We start from the raw sequence: 17,654 nt of genomic DNA, 5'->3' as shown, positions 1-17,654 counted from the left end.
AAGCCCAGCCTCTGTCCCTGACCTCGGACCTGGCGTATGTCCTCTTGATTCCACTTATGACCTTGGTCGTGTGGTATCTCCACTCGGCCGCCATTCCTGGCCTTGGATGTGGGATTCTCTTCTCAGCTGGTCGCTACCGCAATTTGGCCTTGATCCGTGGACCTAACATTCCACGTACTTACACAATATTGCTCATTAGAGCATTGGACTTGACTTCCGTCACCAGTCACATCCACAGCCGGGTGTTGTTTTTACTTTGGCTCTGTCTCTTCATTCTTTCTAGAGTTATTTCTCCACTGATCTCCAGTAGCATACTGGGCACCTACCGACCTGGGGAGTTCATCTTCAGTGTCCTATCTTTTGTCCTTTTCATACTCTTCATGGGGTTCTCAAGGCCGGAATACTGAAGTGGTTGCCATTCCCTTCTCCATGGACACATTTTGTGAGACTTCTCCACCGTGACCCGTCCCTCTTGGGTGGCCCTACACGGCATGTTCTAGTTTCATTGAGTTAGACAAGGCTGTGGTCCATGTGATCAGATTGGCTACTTTGCTGTGATTGTGGTTTCAGTCTGTCTGCCCTCTGATGCCCCCTCTCAGCTCCTACCATCTTACGTGGGTTTCTTTTACGTTGGAGGTGGGGTATCTCCTCTCAGCCGCAGCTCCTGACCTTGGATGTGGGGTATCTCATCTCGGCTGCTCACTGTTCCAGTTTGCCTTGATTGTCATCCTAACATGCCAGGTACCTATGCAGAATTGCTCTTTCCAGCACTGAACTTTACTTCCATCACCAGTCACATCCACAGCTGGGTGTTGTTTTTGCTTTGGCTTCGTCTCTTCATTCTTTCTGGAGTTAGTTCTCCACTGATCTCCAGTAGCATATTGGGCACCTACTGACCTGGGGAGTTCATCTTTCAGTGTCGTATCTTTTTCCTTTTCATGCTGTTCCTGGGGTCTCAAGGCAAGAATACTGAAGAAGTTTGCCATATACCTCTCCAGTGGACACATCTTGTGAGACCTCTGCACCACAACCTGTCTGTTTTGGGTGGCTCTAGATGGCATGGCTTAGTCATCGCGTTAGACAAGGCTGTGGTCCGTGTGGTCAGATTGGCTGACTTTGCTGTGACCGTGGTTTCAGTCTGTCTGTGCTCTGATGCCCTCTCTGAGCTCTTACCTTCTTACTTGGGTTTCTGTTACGTTGGACATGGGGTATCTCTTCACGGCTCCTCGAGCAAAGCGCCGTCCTGCTCCTTACTTTGGATGTGAGGTATCTCCTCACGGCCTCTGCTCCTCACCTTGGACGTGGCATATCTCCTCTCGGGCTCCGCTCCTGAACTTGGACATGGCATACCTCCTCTTGGCCACCCCTCCTGACCGTGGACATGGCGTATCTCCTCTTGGCCGCCCCTCCAGATCTTGGACGTGGCGTATCTCCTGTTGGCCTCTCGCTGCTCCAATTTGCCTTGATTCGTGTACATAAAATTCCAGGTTCCTATGCAGTATTGCTCTTTATAGCACTGGAATTTCGTTCCATCACCAGTCACATCCACAACTGATGTTTTTGCTTTGGCTCCGTCTCTTTATTCTTTCTGGAGTTAGTTCTGCATTGATCTCCAGGAGCATATTGGGCACCTACTGATCTGCGAGTTCATCTTTCAGCGTCCTATCTTTTTCCTTTTCATACTGTTCATGGGGTTCTCAAGGAAAGAATACTGAAGTGGTTTCCCATCCCCTTCTGCAGTGGTCCAGGAGAAGGCAATGGCACCCCACTCCAGTACTCTTCCTTGGAAAATCCCATGGACGGAGGAGCCTGGTGGGCTGCAGTCCATGGGGTCGCTAAGAGTCGGACACAACTGGGCGACTTCACTTTCTCTTTTCACTTTCACGCATTCGAGAAGGAAATGCAACCCAGTCTGGTGTTCTCCTTTTCATACTGTTCATGGGGTTCTCAAGGAAAGAATACTGAAGTGGCTTCCCATCCCCTTCTGCAGTGGTCCAGGGGAAGGCAACGGCACCCCACTCCAGTACTCTTGCCTGGAAAATCCCATGGACGGAGGAGCCTGGTGGGCTGCAGTCCATGTGGTCGCTAAGAGTCAGACACAACTGGGCGACTTCACTTTCTCTTTTCGCTTTCACGCATTGGAGAAGGAAATGGCAACCCAGTCCGGTGTTCTTGCCTGGAGAATCCCAGGGACGGGGAAGCCTGGTGGGCTGCCGTCTATGGGGTCACACAGAGTCGGACATGACTGACGTGACTTAGCAGAGCGTAGCGTAGCATCTGCAGTGGTCCACTCTTGGTCAGAACTCTGCAGCATGACCCGTCCATCTTGGTGGCCTTATAGGGCATGGGTCTTAGGTTCATTGAGTTATACAAGGCTGTGGTCCATGTGATCAGGTTGGCTACTTTGCTGTGATTGTGGGTTCAGTCTGTCTGCCCTCTGAAGCCCTCTCTCAGCCTCTACTGCCTTAGTGCGGTTTTTCTTACCTTGGACTTGCGGTATCCCTTCACGTCTCCTCCAGCAAAGCCCAGCCTCTGTCCCTGACCTCGGACCTGGCGTATGTCCTCTTGATTCCACTTATGACCTTGGTCGTGTGGTATCTCCACTCGGCCGCCATTCCTGGCCTTGGATGTGGGATTCTCTTCTCAGCTGGTCGCTACCGCAATTTGGCCTTGATCCGTGGACCTAACATTCCACGTACTTACACAATATTGCTCATTAGAGCATTGGACTTGACTTCCGTCACCAGTCACATCCACAGCCGGGTGTTGTTTTTACTTTGGCTCTGTCTCTTCATTCTTTCTAGAGTTATTTCTCCACTGATCTCCAGTAGCATACTGGGCACCTACCGACCTGGGGAGTTCATCTTCAGTGTCCTATCTTTTGTCCTTTTCATACTCTTCATGGGGTTCTCAAGGCCGGAATACTGAAGTGGTTGCCATTCCCTTCTCCATGGACACATTTTGTGAGACTTCTCCACCGTGACCCGTCCCTCTTGGGTGGCCCTACACGGCATGTTCTAGTTTCATTGAGTTAGACAAGGCTGTGGTCCATGTGATCAGATTGGCTACTTTGCTGTGATTGTGGTTTCAGTCTGTCTGCCCTCTGATGCCCCCTCTCAGCTCCTACCATCTTACGTGGGTTTCTTTTACGTTGGAGGTGGGGTATCTCCTCTCAGCCGCAGCTCCTGACCTTGGATGTGGGGTATCTCATCTCGGCTGCTCACTGTTCCAGTTTGCCTTGATTGTCATCCTAACATGCCAGGTACCTATGCAGAATTGCTCTTTCCAGCACTGAACTTTACTTCCATCACCAGTCACATCCACAGCTGGGTGTTGTTTTTGCTTTGGCTTCGTCTCTTCATTCTTTCTGGAGTTAGTTCTCCACTGATCTCCAGTAGCATATTGGGCACCTACTGACCTGGGGAGTTCATCTTTCAGTGTCGTATCTTTTTCCTTTTCATGCTGTTCCTGGGGTCTCAAGGCAAGAATACTGAAGAAGTTTGCCATATACCTCTCCAGTGGACACATCTTGTGAGACCTCTGCACCACAACCTGTCTGTTTTGGGTGGCTCTAGATGGCATGGCTTAGTCATCGCGTTAGACAAGGCTGTGGTCCGTGTGGTCAGATTGGCTGACTTTGCTGTGACCGTGGTTTCAGTCTGTCTGTGCTCTGATGCCCTCTCTGAGCTCTTACCTTCTTACTTGGGTTTCTGTTACGTTGGACATGGGGTATCTCTTCACGGCTCCTCGAGCAAAGCGCCGTCCTGCTCCTTACTTTGGATGTGAGGTATCTCCTCACGGCCTCTGCTCCTCACCTTGGACGTGGCATATCTCCTCTCGGGCTCCGCTCCTGAACTTGGACATGGCATACCTCCTCTTGGCCACCCCTCCTGACCGTGGACATGGCGTATCTCCTCTTGGCCGCCCCTCCAGATCTTGGACGTGGCGTATCTCCTGTTGGCCTCTCGCTGCTCCAATTTGCCTTGATTCGTGTACATAAAATTCCAGGTTCCTATGCAGTATTGCTCTTTATAGCACTGGAATTTCGTTCCATCACCAGTCACATCCACAACTGATGTTTTTGCTTTGGCTCCGTCTCTTTATTCTTTCTGGAGTTAGTTCTGCATTGATCTCCAGGAGCATATTGGGCACCTACTGATCTGCGAGTTCATCTTTCAGTGTCCTATCTTTTTCCTTTTCATACTGTTCATGGGGTTCTCAAGGAAAGAATACTGAAGTGGTTTCCCATCCCCTTCTGCAGTGGTCCAGGAGAAGGCAATGGCACCCCACTCCAGTACTCTTCCTTGGAAAATCCCATGGACGGAGGAGCCTGGTGGGCTGCAGTCCATGGGGTCGCTAAGAGTCGGACACAACTGGGCGACTTCACTTTCTCTTTTCACTTTCACGCATTCGAGAAGGAAATGCAACCCAGTCTGGTGTTCTCCTTTTCATACTGTTCATGGGGTTCTCAAGGAAAGAATACTGAAGTGGCTTCCCATCCCCTTCTGCAGTGGTCCAGGGGAAGGCAACGGCACCCCACTCCAGTACTCTTGCCTGGAAAATCCCATGGACGGAGGAGCCTGGTGGGCTGCAGTCCATGTGGTCGCTAAGAGTCAGACACAACTGGGCGACTTCACTTTCTCTTTTCGCTTTCACGCATTGGAGAAGGAAATGGCAACCCAGTCCGGTGTTCTTGCCTGGAGAATCCCAGGGACGGGGAAGCCTGGTGGGCTGCCGTCTATGGGGTCACACAGAGTCGGACATGACTGACGTGACTTAGCAGAGCGTAGCGTAGCATCTGCAGTGGTCCACTCTTGGTCAGAACTCTGCAGCATGACCCGTCCATCTTGGTGGCCTTATAGGGCATGGGTCTTAGGTTCATTGAGTTATACAAGGCTGTGGTCCATGTGATCAGGTTGGCTACTTTGCTGTGATTGTGGGTTCAGTCTGTCTGCCCTCTGAAGCCCTCTCTCAGCCTCTACTGCCTTAGTGCGGTTTTTCTTACCTTGGACTTGCGGTATCCCTTCACGTCTCCTCCAGCAAAGCCCAGCCTCTGTCCCTGACCTCGGACCTGGCGTATGTCCTCTTGATTCCACTTATGACCTTGGTCGTGTGGTATCTCCACTCGGCCGCCATTCCTGGCCTTGGATGTGGGATTCTCTTCTCAGCTGGTCGCTACCGCAATTTGGCCTTGATCCGTGGACCTAACATTCCACGTACTTACACAATATTGCTCATTAGAGCATTGGACTTGACTTCCGTCACCAGTCACATCCACAGCCGGGTGTTGTTTTTACTTTGGCTCTGTCTCTTCATTCTTTCTAGAGTTATTTCTCCACTGATCTCCAGTAGCATACTGGGCACCTACCGACCTGGGGAGTTCATCTTCAGTGTCCTATCTTTTGTCCTTTTCATACTCTTCATGGGGTTCTCAAGGCCGGAATACTGAAGTGGTTGCCATTCCCTTCTCCATGGACACATTTTGTGAGACTTCTCCACCGTGACCCGTCCCTCTTGGGTGGCCCTACACGGCATGTTCTAGTTTCATTGAGTTAGACAAGGCTGTGGTCCATGTGATCAGATTGGCTACTTTGCTGTGATTGTGGTTTCAGTCTGTCTGCCCTCTGATGCCCCCTCTCAGCTCCTACCATCTTACGTGGGTTTCTTTTACGTTGGAGGTGGGGTATCTCCTCTCAGCCGCAGCTCCTGACCTTGGATGTGGGGTATCTCATCTCGGCTGCTCACTGTTCCAGTTTGCCTTGATTGTCATCCTAACATGCCAGGTACCTATGCAGAATTGCTCTTTCCAGCACTGAACTTTACTTCCATCACCAGTCACATCCACAGCTGGGTGTTGTTTTTGCTTTGGCTTCGTCTCTTCATTCTTTCTGGAGTTAGTTCTCCACTGATCTCCAGTAGCATATTGGGCACCTACTGACCTGGGGAGTTCATCTTTCAGTGTCGTATCTTTTTCCTTTTCATGCTGTTCCTGGGGTCTCAAGGCAAGAATACTGAAGAAGTTTGCCATATACCTCTCCAGTGGACACATCTTGTGAGACCTCTGCACCACAACCTGTCTGTTTTGGGTGGCTCTAGATGGCATGGCTTAGTCATCGCGTTAGACAAGGCTGTGGTCCGTGTGGTCAGATTGGCTGACTTTGCTGTGACCGTGGTTTCAGTCTGTCTGTGCTCTGATGCCCTCTCTGAGCTCTTACCTTCTTACTTGGGTTTCTGTTACGTTGGACATGGGGTATCTCTTCACGGCTCCTCGAGCAAAGCGCCGTCCTGCTCCTTACTTTGGATGTGAGGTATCTCCTCACGGCCTCTGCTCCTCACCTTGGACGTGGCATATCTCCTCTCGGGCTCCGCTCCTGAACTTGGACATGGCATACCTCCTCTTGGCCACCCCTCCTGACCGTGGACATGGCGTATCTCCTCTTGGCCGCCCCTCCAGATCTTGGACGTGGCGTATCTCCTGTTGGCCTCTCGCTGCTCCAATTTGCCTTGATTCGTGTACATAAAATTCCAGGTTCCTATGCAGTATTGCTCTTTATAGCACTGGAATTTCGTTCCATCACCAGTCACATCCACAACTGATGTTTTTGCTTTGGCTCCGTCTCTTTATTCTTTCTGGAGTTAGTTCTGCATTGATCTCCAGGAGCATATTGGGCACCTACTGATCTGCGAGTTCATCTTTCAGCGTCCTATCTTTTTCCTTTTCATACTGTTCATGGGGTTCTCAAGGAAAGAATACTGAAGTGGTTTCCCATCCCCTTCTGCAGTGGTCCAGGAGAAGGCAATGGCACCCCACTCCAGTACTCTTCCTTGGAAAATCCCATGGACGGAGGAGCCTGGTGGGCTGCAGTCCATGGGGTCGCTAAGAGTCGGACACAACTGGGCGACTTCACTTTCTCTTTTCACTTTCACGCATTCGAGAAGGAAATGCAACCCAGTCTGGTGTTCTCCTTTTCATACTGTTCATGGGGTTCTCAAGGAAAGAATACTGAAGTGGCTTCCCATCCCCTTCTGCAGTGGTCCAGGGGAAGGCAACGGCACCCCACTCCAGTACTCTTGCCTGGAAAATCCCATGGACGGAGGAGCCTGGTGGGCTGCAGTCCATGTGGTCGCTAAGAGTCAGACACAACTGGGCGACTTCACTTTCTCTTTTCGCTTTCACGCATTGGAGAAGGAAATGGCAACCCAGTCCGGTGTTCTTGCCTGGAGAATCCCAGGGACGGGGAAGCCTGGTGGGCTGCCGTCTATGGGGTCACACAGAGTCGGACATGACTGACGTGACTTAGCAGAGCGTAGCGTAGCATCTGCAGTGGTCCACTCTTGGTCAGAACTCTGCAGCATGACCCGTCCATCTTGGTGGCCTTATAGGGCATGGGTCTTAGGTTCATTGAGTTATACAAAGCTGTGGTCCATGTGATCAGGTTGGCTACTTTGCTGTGATTGTGGGTTCAGTCTGTCTGCCCTCTGAAGCCCTCTCTCAGCCTCTACTGCCTTAGTGCGGTTTTTCTTACCTTGGACTTGCGGTATCCCTTCACGTCTCCTCCAGCAAAGCCCAGCCTCTGTCCCTGACCTCGGACCTGGCGTATGTCCTCTTGATTCCACTTATGACCTTGGTCGTGTGGTATCTCCACTCGGCCGCCATTCCTGGCCTTGGATGTGGGATTCTCTTCTCAGCTGGTCGCTACCGCAATTTGGCCTTGATCCGTGGACCTAACATTCCACGTACTTACACAATATTGCTCATTAGAGCATTGGACTTGACTTCCGTCACCAGTCACATCCACAGCCGGGTGTTGTTTTTACTTTGGCTCTGTCTCTTCATTCTTTCTAGAGTTATTTCTCCACTGATCTCCAGTAGCATACTGGGCACCTACTGACCTGGGGAGTTCATCTTCAGTGTCCTAGACAAGGCTGTGGTCCACGTTATCAGATTGGCTACTTTGCTGTGATTGTGGTTTCAGTCTGTCTGCCCTCTGATGCCCTCTCTCAGCTCCTACCATCTTACGTGGGTTTCTTTTACATTGGAGGTGGGGTATCTCCTCTCAGCCTCAGCTCCTGACCTTGGACATGGGGTATCTCATCTCGGCTGCTCACTGCTCCAATTTGCCTTGATTGTCATCCTAACATGCCAGGTATGTATGCAGAATTGCTCTTTACAGCATTAAACTTTTCTTCCATCACCAGTCACATCCACAACCGGGTGTTGTTTTTGCTTTGGCTTCGTCTCTTCATTCTTTCTGGAGTTAGTTCTCTACTGATCTCCAGTAGCATATTGGGCACATACCGACCTGGGGAGTCATCTTTCAGTGTCCTATCTTTTTCCTTTTCATACTGTCAATGGGATCCTCAAGACAAGAATACTGAAGTGGTTTCCCATTCCCTTGTGCAGTGGAACACTTTTTTTCAGAACTCTGCAGCATGACCTGTCCATCTTGGTGGCCTTATAGGGCATGGCTCTTAGTTTCACTGAGTTAGACAAGGCTGTGGGCCATGTGATCAATTTGGCTACTTTGATGTGACTGTGGTTTCAGTTCTTTTTTTTTTTTTATCCATAGGATTTTTTTTTTAAACTTTACATAATTGTATTAGTTTTGCCAAATACCAAAATGAATCCGCCACAGGTATACATGTGTTCCCCATCCTGAACCCTCCTCCCTCCTCCGTCCCCATACCATCCCTCTGGGTCGTCCCAGTGCACTAACCCCAAGCATCCAGTATCGTGCATAGAACCTGGACTGACATCTCGTTTCATACATGATATTTTACTTGTTTCAATGCCATTCTCCCAAATCTTCCCACCTTCTCCCTCTCCCATAGAGTCCACAAGACTGATCTATACATCAGTGTCTCTTTTGCTGTCTCGTACACAGGTTTATTGTTACCATCTTTCTAAATTCTATATATATGTGTTGTTATACTGTATTAGTGTCTTTCCTTCTGGCTTACTTCACTCTGTATAATAGGCTCCAGTTTCATCCACCTCATTAGAACTGATTCAAATGGTTTCTTTTTAATGGCTGAGTAATACTCCATTGTGTATATGTACCACAGCTTTCTTATCCATTCATCTGCTGATGGGCATCTAGGTTTCTTCCATGTCCTGGCTGTTATAAACAGCGCTGCGATGAACATTGGGGTACACGTGTCTCTTTCCCTTCTGGTTTCCTCAGTGTGTAAGCCTAGCAGTGGGATTGCTGGATCATAAGGCAGTTCTATTCCAGTTTTTTAAGGAATCTCCACACTGTTCTCCATAGAGGCTGTACTAGTTTGCATTCCCACCAACAGTGTAAGAGGGTTCCCTTTTCTCCACACCCTCTCCAGCATTTATTATGTGTAGACTTTTGTATCGCAGCCATTGTTTTCAGTTCTGTCTGTCCTCTGATGCCCTGTCTGAGCTCTTACCGTCTTACTTGGGTTTCTGTTACGTTGGATGTGGGGTATCCCTTCCCAGCTGCTTGAGCAAAGCGCCATCCTGCTCCTTACTTTGGACGTGGGGTATCTCCTCACAGCTGCTGCTCCTGACCTTGGACATGGCATATCTCTTCTCGGCCGCTGCTCCTGACCTTGGACATGGCGTATCTCCTCTTGGCAGCCCCTTCTGACCTTGGACGTGACCTATATCCTCTCGGCTTCTCACTGTTCCAATTTGCCTTGATTCGTGGACCTAACATTCCAGGTACCTCTGCGATATTGCTCTTTACAGCATTGGACTTTCGTTCCATCACCAGTCACATGGACAATGGTTGTTGTTTTTGCTTTTTTGTCTCTTAAATCTTTCTGGCGTTAGTTCTCCACTGATCTCTAGTAGCATATTGGGTACCTCCTGACCTGGGAGGTCATCTTTAAGTGTCCTGTCTTTTTTCCTTTTCATACTGTTCACGGGATTCTCAAGGCAGGAATACTGAAGTGGTTTCGCATTGCCTTGTGCAGTGGAACACTCTTTTTCAGAACTCTGCAGCATGACCCGTCCATCTAGGTGGCCTTACAGGGTGTGGCTCTTAGGTTCATTGAGTTATACAAGGCTGTGGGCCATCTGATCAGATTATCTACTTTCCTGTGATTGCGGTTTCAGTTTGTCCGCCCTCTGAAGCCCTCTCTTAACCTCTGCTGCCTTAATGTGGTGTTTCTTACCTTGGACTTGGGGTATCTCTTCACGTCTAGTCCAGCAAAGCCCAGCCTCTGCCCCTGACCTTGGACCTATGGTATGTCCTCTTGGTCACCACTCCTGACATTGGACGTGGTGTATCTCCTCTTGGCTGCTCGCGGCTCCATTTGCCTTGATTCGTGGAGTTAACATTCCAGGTTCCTATGCACTATTGCTCTTTACCGCACTGGAGTTTCCTTCCATGACAAGTCACATCCACAACTGGGTGTTGTTTTGCTTTGGCTCTGATCTTCATTTTTCTGGAGTTATTTCTGCACTATTCTCCAGTAGCATACTGGGCACATACCGACCTGGGGAGTCATGTTTCAGTGTCCTGTCTTTTTGCCTTTCATACCGTTCATGGGGTTCTGAAGGCAAGAATACTGAAGTGGTTTGCCATTCCCTTCTCCAGTGGACACATTTTGTGAGACCTCTCCACCATGACCCATCCGTCTTGGGTGTCCCTACACGGCATGGCTTAGTTTCATTGACTTAGACAAGGCTGTGGTCCAAGTGATGAGATTGGCTACTTTGCTGTGATTGTGGTTTCAGTCTGTCTGCCTTCTGATGCCATCTCTGAGCGCCTACCGTCTTATTTGGATTTCTCTTACTTTTTCATGGGGTATCTCTTCACGGCTACTCTAGCAAAGTGCAGCCGCTGCTCCTGACCTTGGGCGTGGGGTATCGCCTCTGGGCCGCTCGTTACTCCAATTTGCCTTGATTCGGGTACATAAAATTCCAGGTTCCTATGCAATATTGCTCTTTACAGCATTGGACTTTCCTTCCATCACCAGTCACATCCACAACTGATGTTCAGCATTGGACTTTCCTTCCATCACCAGTCACATCCACAACTGATGTTGTTTTTGCTTTGGCTCCGTTTCTTCATTCTTTCTGGAGTTAGTTCTGCATTGATCTCCAGGAGCATATTGGGCACCTACTGATCTGCGAGTTCATCTTTCAGCGTCCTATCTTTTTCCTTTTCATACTGTTCATGGGGTTCTCAAGGAAAGAATACTGAAGTGGTTTCCCATCCCCTTCTGCAGTGGTCCAGGAGAAGGCAATGGCACCCCACTCCAGTACTCTTCCTTGGAAAATCCCATGGACGGAGGAGCCTGGTGGGCTGCAGTCCATGGGGTCGCTAAGAGTCGGACACAACTGGGCGACTTCACTTTCTCTTTTCACTTTCACGCATTCGAGAAGGAAATGGCAACCCAGTCCGGTGTTCTTGCCTGAAGAATCCCAGGGACGGGGAAGCCTGGTGGGCTGCCGTCTATGGGGTCACACAGAGTCGGACACGACTGACATGACTTAGCAGAGCGTAGCATAGCATCTGCAGTGGTCCACTCTTGGTCAGAACTCTGGAGCATGGCCCGTCCATCTTGGTGGCCTTATAGGGCATGGGTCTTAGGTTCATTGAGTTATACAAGGCTGTGGTCCATGTGATCAGGTTGGCTACTTTGCTGTGATTGTGGGTTCAGTCTGTCTGCCCTCTGAAGCCCTCTCTCAGCCTCTACTGCCTTAGTGCGGTTTTTCTTACCTTGGACTTGCGGTATCCCTTCACGTCTACTCCAGCAAAGCCCAGCCTCTGTCCCTGACCTCGGACCTGGCGTATGTCCTCTTGATTCCACTTAGGACCTTGGTCGTGTGGTATCTCCACTCGGCCGCCATTCCTGGCCTTGGATGTGGGATTCTCTTCTCAGCTGGTCGCTACGGCAATTGGCCTTGATCCGTGGACCTAACATTCCACGTACTTACACAATATTGCTCATTAGAGCATTGGACTTGACTTCCGTCACCAGTCACATCCACAACCGGGTGTTGTTTTTACTTTGGCTCTGTCTCTTCATTCTTTCTAGAGTTATTTGTCCACTGATCTCCAGTAGCATACTGGGCACCTACCGACCTGGGGAGTTCATCTTCAGTGTCCTATCTTTTGTCCTTTTCATACTCTTCATGGGGTTCTCAAGGCCGGAATACTGAAGTGGTTGCCATTCCCTTCTCCATGGACACATTTTGTGAGACTTCTCCACCGTGACCCGTCCCTCTTGGGTGGCCCTACACGGCATGTTCTAGTTTCATTGAGTTAGACAAGGCTGTGGTCCATGTGATCAGATTGGCTACTTTGCTGTGATTGTGGTTTCAGTCTGTCTGCCCTCTGATGCCCCCTCTCAGCTCCTACCATCTTACGTGGGTTTCTTTTACGTTGGAGGTGGGGTATCTCCTCTCAGCCGCAGCTCCTGACCTTGGATGTGGGGTATCTCGTCTCGGCTGCTCACTGTTCCAGTTTGCCTTGATTGTCATCCTAACATGCCAGGTACCTATGCAGAATTGCTCTTTACAGCACTGAACTTTACTTCCATCACCAGTCACATCCACAGCTGGGTGGTGTTTTTGCTTTGGCTTCGTCTCTTCATTCTTTCTGGAGTTAGTTCTCCACTGATCTCCAGTAGCATATTGGGCACCTACTGACCTGGGGAGTTCATCTTTCAGTGTCCTGTCTTTTTCCTTTTCATGCTGTTCCTGGGGTCTCAAGGCAAGAATACTGAAGAAGTTTGCCATATACCTCTCCAGTGGACACAGCTTGTGAGACCTCTCCACCACAACCTGTCTGTTTTGGGTGGCTCTAGATGGCATGGCTTAGTCATTGCGTTAGACAAGGCTGTGGTCCATGTGGTCAGATTGGCTGACTTTGCTGTGACCGTGGTTTCAGTCTGTCTGTGCTCTGATGCCCTCTCTGAGCTCTTACCTTCTTACTTGGGTTTCTGTTACGTTGGACGTGGGGTATCTCTTCACGGCTCCTCGAGCAGAGCGCCGTCCTGCTCCTTACTTTGGATGTGAGGTATCTCCTCACGGCCGCTGCTCCTCACCTTGGACGTGGCATATCTCCTCTCGGGCTCCGCTCCTGAACTTGGACATGGCATACCTCCTCTTGGCCACCCCTCCTGACCATGGACATGGCATACCTCCTCTTGGCCACCCCTCCAGATCTTGGACATGGCGTATCTCCTGTTGGCCTCTCGCTGCTCCAATTTGCCTTGATTCGTGTACATAAAATCCCAGGTTCCTATGCAGTATTGCCTTTTACAGCATTGGACTTTCCTTCCCAGTCACATCCACAATTGATGTTTTTGCTTTGGCTCCGTCTCTTCATTCTTTCTGGAGTTAGTTCTGCATTGATCTCCAGGAGCATATTGGGCACCTACTGATCTGTGAGTTCATCTTTCAGCATCCTATCTTTTTCCTTTTCCTACTGTTCATGGGGTTCTCAATGAAAGAATACTGAAGTGGTTTCCCATCCCCTTCTGCAGTGGTCCAGGAGAAGGCAATGGCACCCCACTCCAGTACTCTTCCTTGGAAAATCCCATGGACGGAGGAGCCTGGTGGGCTGCAGTCCATGGAGTCGCTAAGAGTCAGACACAACTGGGCGACTTCACTTTCTCCTTTCACTTTCACGCACTGGAGAAGGAAATGCAACCCAGTCCGGTGTTCTTGCCTGGAGAATCCCAAGGATGGGGAAGCCTGGTGGGCTGCCGTCTATGGGGTCACACAGAGTCGGACACGACTGACGTGACTTAGCAGAGCGTAGCATAGCATCTACAGTGGTCCACTCTTCGTCAGAACTCTGCAGCATGGCCCGTCCATCTTGGTGGCCTTATAGGGCATGGGTCTTAGGTTCATTGAGTTATACAAGGCTGTGGTCCATGTGATCAGGTTGGCTACTTTGCTGTGATTGTGGGTTCAGTCTGTCTGCCCTCTGAAGCCCTCTCTCAGCCTCTACTGCCTTTATGCGGTTTTTCTTACCTTGGACTTGTGGTATCTCTTCACATCTACTCCCGCAAAGCCCAGCCTGTGTCCCTGACCTTGGACCTGGCGTATGTCCTCTTGATTCTACTTAGGACCTTGGTCGTGTGGTATCTCTACTCGGCTGCCATTCATGGCCCTGGATGTGGGATTCTCTTCTCAGCTGGTCACTACTGCAATTGGCCTTGATCCGTGGACCTAACGTTCCATGTACTTATACAATATTGCTCATTAGAGCATTGGACTTGACTTCCGTCACCAGTTACATCCACAACCGGGTGTTGTTTTTACTTTGGCTCTGTCTCTTCATTCTTTCTAGAGTTATTTCTCCACTGATCTCCATTAGCATACTGGGCACCTACTGACCTGGGGAGTAATCTTTCAGTGTCCTATCCTTTTGCCTTTTCATACTGTTCATGGGGTTCTCAAGAATTCTGAAGTGGTTGCCTTTCCGTTCTCCAGTGAACACATTTTTTGAGACCTCTCCACCATTACCCATCTCTCTTGGGTGGCCCTACACGACATCGATATTTTTATCGTGTTAGACAAGGCTGTCGTCCATGTGATCAGATTGGCTACTTTTCTGTGTCTCTGGTTTCAGTCTGTCTGTCCTCTGATGCCGTCTCTCAGCTCTTATTGTCTTACTTGGTTTCACTTAGCTTGAATGTGGTGTATCTCTTCACAGCTGCTGCAGCATAGCGCAGTCATTGCTCCTTACCTTGGACGTGGGATTTCTCCTCTCACCGCCGCTGCATACCTTGGACCTGGCGTATCTCCTCTCGATCGCCACTCTTGTCCTTGAACATGGGGTATCTCCTCTCGGCTGCTTGCTGCTCAGTTTGCCTTCATCCGTGAACCTTATATTCCAGGTTCCTGTGCAGTATTGCTCTTTACAGTATTGGATTTTCCTTCCGTCACCACAGTCACATCCATAATCAGGTGGTGGTTTTGTTTTGGCTTCATCTCTTCATTCTTTCTGGAGTTAGTTCTCATTGATCCCCGGTAGCAAACTGGGCACCTACTGACCTGGGGAGTTCATCTTTAAGTGTCCTATCTTTTTTCCTTTTCATACTGTGCATAGGGTTCTGCCAGGGTCCAGCCCCAGCAGGATCCAGGGGTACCCTCAGGATGATGGCATAGGCAATAAGAAAGTAAAAAGGGAAGAGGAAGAGGCCTGATCTTCCTTGGTTTACACAGAAAGCCAATAAAGCTTCTGTGTTCCAAGGAGTCATCCTGAAAGAAGAACAGAGAGAGAAAAAAAGAGAGAAAAGGAAAAAAGAATGACACGGGGAGACCCAAGCTTCAGTGAGCGAGGCCCATAACTTTATTTTCAAAAGGAACTTTTATACCTTGACTTGTACATAGAGGGAAATGAAAGATGCAAAGTCATGCAGAGTCAGCCCAAACATTACATCTGTTTTGTCTTTATCGAAAGCAGGATTTTTTCTGCATACCTTTCCCACAAACAATGTTGTGTACATTATCTTCTGGCCTTTGAGGCCTGTGGACATTTTATGACTCTTTTTTGATAAAGGCTGCTCAACCAGAAAACTTATTTTCCCTTGAAGTGTGTTTTCTTTATATTTCTAATCTATGTCAGCCTCAGAAAGTGCTAAACAGAATTGCGTTCTCACGGAGCAAAGGTGCAGTGAGTTACAACAAAGAAAGAGCCAATTAGCTCAGAGGTCTGATGTGGTGAATTCCAAGGCTGCTGCTTGTTTTCCTTACATTCCAACTATGTTAACCAATGCACTCCCAAGTGCACAATGGATAAGGGATATGGGAACTCGGCAGCAAGCATTGGCCCAATAATGAAGCCCTTTACCAGTACTATCTTTTCTAATAATTTTTCATCCCGTAAAGGACTCTAAGCTCATTAGGACTTTTAGAATGTTTTGGCTTCCCGTGCCTTTCAAGGTTGGGGAGTTGTGAACAATCACGTGCGTTAATTGCAAGAGTCTGGATAAATCTCTCAGGCAAGCTAGAAGCCATCAGAGGGGTTTGAATTGAAACACTCCTGTCATGTCCAGGAGACTTACTAACTAAAGCCCTAAGTTGACTTCTTCCAGAGAAAGGTGGTCAGGGATAGCCCCCTGTTAATGTCAGAAGAGTTGGTGAAAGGCACAATATAGTAAGACAGCCAGATTCTGGTTTTGGGGTAGATGCTCAAGCAGATCCAGGGAATCCCTCGAGGCCTGATCCGCCTTTGCCTGTCAGGTTCTCTCCAGGCATGACCTTTGTCATGGGTGGGATCTCCCATGGTGGCTCCCGGCAGGGTTCTCAAGCTGGGAATACTTAAGTGGTTTGCCATCCCTTCTCCAGTGGACCACATTTTGTGAGACCACCATGACCCGTCTGTCTTGGGTGGCCCTACACGGCACGGCTCACAGTTTCAATGAGCTAGACAAGGCTGTGGTCCATGTGATCAAATTGGTTAATTTTCTTCGTCATTCTCTGTCTGCCCTCTGATGGAGAAGGACTAGAGGATTATGGAAGCCTTCCAGTTGGAAATATTGACTGAGGGGCAAACTGTATCTTGTTCTGCTGGGCGGGGTCATGCTTAGTAAATCTTCAATCCAATTTTCTGTTGAAGGGTGGGGCTGTATTCCCTCCCCATTATTTTACCTGGAGCCAAACCTTGGTGGAGGCCATGAAGCTATGGGGACCTCCTTAAACTGTTCCATGCGCACACTGCTACACTCAGTGCCCCTAGCCCTGCAGCAGGCCACCACCGACCCACGCTTCCGCCAGAGACTCCTGGACACTCACGGGCAAGTCTGGGTCAGTCTCCTGTGGGGTCACTGCTGCTTTCTCCTGGGTCCTGGTGCACAAGGTTCTGTTTGTGCCCTGCAAGAGTCTGTTTCCCAGTCCTGTGTAAGTTCTGGCAGCTCTATGCTGGGGTTAATGGTGACCTCCTCCAAGAGGGCTTATGTCATACCCAAGTCTGCAGCACCCAGAGCCCCTGTCTCTGCAGCAGTCCACTGCTGATCCGTACCTCCTCAGGAGACACCCAAACACAGTTCTGGCTCAGTCTCTGGGTCCTGGTGCGCAGAAGGTTATATTTGAGCCCTCTGAGCCTCTCTGGCAGGTATGGGGTTTGATTCTAAATGCGATTTCACCCCTCCTACTGTCTTGCTGGAGCTTCTCCTTTGCCCTTGGACGTGGGATATTTCCTCAAAGTTGCTCCAGCCCTGGCACAGCTGCTGCTCCAGCCCCTACCGTCTTGCTGGGGCTTCTCTGCCCTTGGACATGGGGTATCTCCTCACAGTTGCTTCAGCGCCAAGCAGCTGACGTGGGGTATTTCCTCACAGGAAGTTGATAATTGGGATATCCAAGGGCAGGGGGATTTATTAAACATTCCTTTAAGATTTAAAAAGTCATGCCATCTGAATCTTCCCAGAAGACAGGGTTAAGTTCAGTAGTTTTTTAACAAGGTATATAACGGTTGGTTCATAAGGGAAAAGTTTGGGATCCAGTTGTGACAGTTACCTGCCAATCCTGAAAACCTTGCAGTTGGTTTTGAGCTTTAGGGCATTCAGGATGCAGTGCTGCTGTCTAAATGCAGTCCTTCTTTTGAGATTAAATGTCCTAAATAGTGAACTTGAGTGTGAACAAACCGTAGTTTTTCCTTAGAGACTGTGTCACTTTCAGACTAGAAGTTTAGCCGATAGAGGCTATGTTTTCTTGTGAG

Source organism: Bos indicus x Bos taurus, chromosome 11 (genome assembly GCF_003369695.1).
Source record: "Bos indicus x Bos taurus breed Angus x Brahman F1 hybrid chromosome 11, Bos_hybrid_MaternalHap_v2.0, whole genome shotgun sequence".
Lineage (NCBI taxonomy): Eukaryota > Metazoa > Chordata > Mammalia > Artiodactyla > Bovidae > Bos > Bos indicus x Bos taurus.
This window is presented reverse-complemented; position numbering follows the sequence as displayed.